The sequence below is a fragment of the Spinacia oleracea genome, chromosome 5, assembly GCF_020520425.1.
Source record: "Spinacia oleracea cultivar Varoflay chromosome 5, BTI_SOV_V1, whole genome shotgun sequence".
Lineage (NCBI taxonomy): Eukaryota > Viridiplantae > Streptophyta > Magnoliopsida > Caryophyllales > Amaranthaceae > Spinacia > Spinacia oleracea.
Window position 1 is genome coordinate 87,465,807 of NC_079491.1, and position 6,292 is coordinate 87,472,098.

Below are 6,292 nucleotides of genomic sequence, written 5' to 3' on the forward strand. Positions count from 1 at the left end.
GTATGTATCCTAAATCACTACACCAAAAACATTAATTAACAGCGCCTAAATAATTGCGCTTATCAAAAAGCGCTATTAATTATATCAAATAACAGCACTTTATTTTATATTGTCGTTAAAAAGAAGCAATCTTAATTTACACCTTAAAATATAAAATATAAATGCTGTAGTTACTAATTAATTACTACTAACTCGTCTAAAAAGAGGAATTTATGGTCTTTCACCTAAAAAAAAAAAACCTTGCCATTCTTCGACGCACGCCTAAACATTTCCCCACTTTCTCCATCTTGCTTCCTTCCTTCTTCCACACACCACTACTTCCATAGCAGTTAAGGATCGTTTTACTTGCAATCCCAATCTGAATTCAAAAGTTCAATACCAAATTCAAATGTTCAATCCCAATCCACTCAAATCGAAATTTTTCCCAAATCCAAAATTAAAGAGTTCCCTTCAATCCAAATCCAGATATTTTTTTCGTGTTTTAGGTTCTTCTCCGACGAACGTTTCTTGGCGAGTTGGTGGAGACTTATTATCTGGTTGAATTATCAATTGTGAGTTACTTCTAAATTAGAATTCAATTGAGTCTTTCAAGATTTCGTTCGTAATGTTTCATACGTGGTTAGGTTTTTTGATTTCTCAACGATTGCATTCCCGTCTTTCCTGGTGAATCTCAGGTCAATAACTGAAGATTTTTTCTTTTGATTTCATTTTATTGGCTAACATTTCGAAAATTAAGGTTAATTTTATATGATTTTTTGTACAATTAGGTGCAAATTGGTTCATATTCGGTCATGTTTGATTAACTTTTCGAAAATGGGGGAACACCTTGTTCTCGGATTATCGACGAATCTGTTGCCCTGACCCTTTTGGTTGATGCTTTGTGCAAGGGATACAATGGAACAGTCCTTGCTTATGGACGGGTTAGTTTTCCAACAATTGCAGCTTAATTATTGGATATTTGGTGTTTTGGATGAAATATGTTAACTGATTGTTATGTTTAATTTCAAAATTTTACATACTTTATTGATTTTTGGTGTTGTGATAAGCTGAATGTTTAGTTGTACACTTGTAATGAACTTCATAGCTGTTGCAACTCCACATCTGGGTTCACAGAGGTCATAGACAAGTGGATTCCTCAGCTATACTTGCATAAGTATTTTTCCTCAACTCAAACTGTTATTTCTGATATGAATTTCTCTATTTTAGAGGGACTTAGATTGTAAAATTTGTGCCTGCTACTTGTCGCAGACAAGATGGATATAAGTTCTGCCTCTAGAAAGCTTGATTTTCAATTTTTAGCTCAGGCAATGCACACTCAAAGATCGCCAAACTTTAGTTAGATACCTTCCCTCTCCTGACACATAGTCTTTTAGTAATCATATAAATATCTAGGGAATCGATTTGACTAAAGAACGATATGATGCAAATGGTGGGAGACTGCAGTAGAGCTATAGATTTCTGGTTTACGGGTGGCTGGCCTTATTTAAGAATGTTTCACTACAACAAAAACATTGATTAACAGCGCCTAATTAATAGCGTTTTTTGAAAAACGCTATTAATGGAATCAAATAATAGCACTGTATTTTATAATGCTGTTAAAACAAGCAATCTTAATTTCTACCCTAATTATAATACAACGCTTTTCTTTAAACGTTGTGATTAATTGTTACTAAATTATATAAAAATAATGAAGTTATACTCTTAACCAAAAAAAAAAAGCCTCCGGTCATCTCCTCCTCTCACCGACCTGTTCTCTCATCTCCTTCGGCCACAGTTAAGGATCCCTTTTTCCCACGTTCTCTCATTTTCTTCATCTCTTTCGCTCGATCTCTCACTTCCTTCGACAATCTCCTCATCTCACCGGCCTGTTCTTATGAGAAATCCCCATTTCTCAACGGAGTTGCAATTTTGTTCAACTCCCAATTTGTTTGCAGTTCGTATTTCTCTCACTCTATCTCGTTATCTCCTCCTCTTTCAGTTTTTCCATATTCTGGGTTCAAAATGTGTAATTTGGATTTACGTTTCTATTTGGAAAAATGGACGGCTCAAGGAATATGGATAGGTCAGATTTCACTTCAATTTCGATATATTTTATTCAAATTGCGTTTTATTAATTTAGGTATCTTTAATTTCCCTAAAACGTTTTTTGGTGGAATGGATGTTAATTTGATGAATTTCTAAGATAAATCCTCTGCCAAAATTTAACATCGGTTCCATCAATTTAACATCAGGTAAGCCACTGTTTATTTGTCAAAATCTCTCTCTACAATCTTCAATTACTGATTTATGGCTTATTGGGTATTCTTAATTTAGGTTTGCTTTTGACAAAAGGACAATCAAAATGGATGATCTTGCTACCATTCTCGTGACATCCGATTCATTCTCTTCATTTATGAGGTACATGTACAAGTCTCCGTTGGAATTGATATTGATTTATTTTTGCAACTTCCATATTTCATTTGAATGATGTGCAGTTCTGGTGAAATAGTAGAAAATCGGGAAAATTTTGAAAATGTTCTAAGCAAATAAATATATAAGTATGAAATCTCGATCATGGTCCAATTGGAGTTTGTTGATTAAACTTGACGGGTTCACTTTTTGTAATAATTTGAGGTATTAGTATTGATGTTGCTACAAATATGGTGAGAGTTTGTACACCCTTTGTCTAAATTTTACAAAATATAGTCTAAGAATGGGAAATTAGTAGGTGGTCCCTTTTAAACTAATTTCCCATGGTGTAAAAGAGATTGGTGAACAAAAGAGGAATGCAGACACTGCTACAATAAAATCAAGCTAATTAGGAAAAAAATATTGTCATATATTTCATTGTGAGAAGAGAAATAAACAAAATCTATGTCTAGGAGCTGGAGCACAAAAGTTTTTGTATGCAGCCTTTATTTATCACTAGTAAACATTCATTATCACTACCCCATTGCCTCAAAAAGGCTCCCGCGAGAAGCGGGGTAAGGGGGGATCGGGTGTACGTAACCTTACCCTGCAATTGCAGAGAGGTTGTTTCCAAATTGACCCAAAAGCGATAACGGGACGACAAGAATCACTGCATAAGATAATAAAATATGGCGCAAGGCACTTATGTTTAATTTTGTCCAAAAATCAATACTAGGCCACTCGACCAATCTCATCCATTCTATTCTGTAGTGAGGTAGTGAGATAGGAGCAAACACTCATGGATTCAAAACCTGACAAGAGCTGCATTTCTATGAGAATATTATCACTTAGCTAGAGAGTACAGGCAGTAAAGCAGTATACAGACAATCAAGTCAAAATTGTAATTTTGAGAAGAAAAACGATCATCTCCCTCATAACGGGCATTTAGGGACATAAGATACTTTTAAACACCCAAAAGCGATACTTAGTATCTTTCTAAGACAGTACTCAGAGAAGCTAAACTCTACCTTGGTGAACACTTACAATTGTCATAAGTAGTGGTTTCATTATCTACCCTAAACGCTAGTACCCAACACTTATAATTGGGTTAAGTAGTAGCTCAACCGACTATGCTAAATTCTATCCACAACAGTTGCAAGGATAAGTAAAGCTTTTAATCTAGCCAAATTAGCATGTTCAAAAACAAATTCTTACTTCTGTTTTGTTTGTTGACGATTAAAAAAAAAAGCTTTCTTCATCAGTGAACACACACACAAACATACCAGTAAGAACAATACAGAGAAGGGAAGCATAGCTTAAACTACCTCCTATTCCTCCATTCTTTGTACCTCATCTTTACCAGGAAATACAGGTTTTCCATGGAGCAGCTCCGCGAAGATACATCCAACTGACCACATGTCAACAGAAGGACCATACTTTGTGGTACCAAGGAGCAACTCTGGAGGTCTATACCACAAGGTAAACATTAACTACAAAATTTAACTACTATCTGATAATGAGTTGGAAAAATCTATAATATAATGGCTAGGTTGGTAAAGTGGCATTGATTATTTCAGATTGAATGAGGATGCCATTGAAGAAATGTGATATGTTAGTGCTCTGTTTGTGTCTATTTTGGTAGCTAATTGTTTTAGGCCTTGTTATATATCATCAACTATTCTAGGTAAGGCACTTTAGATCATTTATTTTGAGGCATTGATTAGCTGATTGAAGGGAGAAGTTATTGAACTATTAACATTTTTTGTCTTAAGTTAATGGGCCAGCCAATGACAAGTTTTGGGATTACAACTTCTGGTGCTCAGAGACAAGAATTTTAAGAAGGACAATTGATGTAAAGCTAAAATGTTAATTACTCTAGCGGCTCCATCCGGTTATAACAGTCACTTAAACAGTTATCATTTGAACTAGTAAAGTGACAATTGATTAGTCATATAATCAACAAACCTGGGTATTTAGTGTAGTCCAAGATATGAGGTTGGTCAGTATGAAAATTGGCAGCCATTTCAGAAAAGTGATTAACAAGATCATAGGCAATAGGATTATAACTCGAGTACTCATAGTCCTGCAGAGAGTTCACAATTCGAAGTTAGATAATGTATTAACATACCGAACTAACCCAAAAAATGATGTTTCAATCAAAGTCCTGAGATATTACAATTAGATTGATGGTTTTAGTTTCTCTGTCCATCATTATGTTGTCATAATGCAGGTCATTGTGGCAAAATCCGACCTCTTGATCATCATTTGTGAGTTCCTTTTCTAGAAGTTATATTTCATCATCTAAACTATCTAATCCATACTCCTTGATGTCTGCAAGAGAGCATAAACTCTTTTCCTTCCTCAGCCAACGCCTATTTTTAAAGCCACGAAAAATGAACAACATTTGGTTAACCACTGTTAGGACTAGTCCAATTTTCAATTCTATTTACAACAAAGGCTAAGTGATCGATTAACTGTTTGCCACCTAATACTCGATAACATAATGTATTTTTGTTCGCTACCTTAGCATGTTCCACAGGATAACAGTTTTAGAGTCAGGCATATCAAGGTTGTGAAACTTTTTCATATTGGCAGCAATCAGAGGTGATATTTCAGGGTCACGGAGATCATCTGTTGTCAAAGTCTGTAAACAAAACACCCTCGGAAATAGAATTAAATAATTAGATTAAATAATTAGTTAATTGCTCATATCAGTTACAAAATTTGTGAGATTACTTGTTGTCTTTAAAATGAGTAGGTTAGCCCCATCAATAATTAAACTTATAATATCAAAATAATTTCAACATTAGTAATAGAAACTAAACTATATTTGGAATAACTTAGGAAAGATTCTTTTATCATTTAGTTGCTCATCTAGGTTTTCAATTTCATAATGAAGTGTGCAGACGCAGATTCTAGTTGAGCTAAACTCCCATTTCTGGCACTGGAACTAAGTCTCTGTATAGATGTATAATATATGTTGGTTTTATTTGCAGAGCACTTTTTGGTTTTCGAACTGAAAAAGGATTGTTGAAGAAAATTAAAATGAGCACCAAGTGGATACAGATACAAGTATGTCCTATGATTTATGTTTATTGCAATTTTTATTTGTTTTTTAAAGTATTCAAAAGTAATTGATTGTATTCTGCCTGTGTAGTGTCCTCGGTAAAAGAATGTCATGGATTCTGGATATTATGTCATGAGATACATGAATGAGATCATCGACCATAAGCAAACTCGAATATTTAAAGATGTATGTATTTTTCTTTGTTCAATTAAGCTTAGACATTATTATATGCATTGTCACTAATTATGTTAATTTTCTCATTTTGTAGTACTTTCATGATTGCAATGTTCCGAATTATGATCAAGGACAAATAGATGAAGTCAGAGCTCAATGGACGCGTCATGTTCTTCTCGTGTGAATATTGTGATGCATTAATTATGTTTTTCGACTAGAATTTCTCTAGAACGTTTTAATTTTATTTTATTGGTTTGAAATTAAAAGAAGTACTATATGACAAGGATACTTCTTTCTGTTTTCTAGTGTGTTTTTATTGTACTGTGTATTTAGGCATATATGATTTTAAGTTATGTACGAGACATCGAGACGTTTATTTGATATGACAGAAATGAAGTTGGATCTTATATATATTCAATTTGATTACTCTGTGTAGGTTCTAAAGTGATTTAATATTTTATTACAGTATTTAATAATTAAAAATTAAAATTTAAAAAGAGCCCGACAAAAATAAAAAATGCACTTAAACAACAGCGCTTTTTAGTTACACGCTATTAATTAATTTAAATTAAATTAATCACAAAATTTCCCGCCATACTGAAGGTTTAATAGTGCTTATATATTGAATGCTTCTAAATGAGGAAAAAATGACAGCGCTTTTTA

At 33.6% G+C, this 6,292-nt stretch overlaps 1 long non-coding RNA gene across 4 annotated transcripts; it reads left to right on the forward strand.

The window, feature by feature from the left end:
* The first annotated feature begins 229 nt into the window (after positions 1-229).
* On the forward strand, positions 230-6,060 carry LOC110776204 (uncharacterized). Of its 4 annotated transcripts, XR_008921353.1 has the most exons (8): positions 230-551; positions 624-674; positions 768-920; positions 2,314-2,397; positions 3,761-3,867; positions 5,385-5,460; positions 5,546-5,641; positions 5,724-6,060. It is a non-coding gene; the product is annotated as an uncharacterized lncRNA (long non-coding RNA). The 4 variants fall into 4 exon arrangements; XR_002530059.2 differs by having other exon boundaries at positions 232-674; XR_008921354.1 differs by lacking the exon at positions 624-674 and having other exon boundaries at positions 232-551.
* The last annotated feature ends 232 nt before the right edge of the window (positions 6,061-6,292 follow it).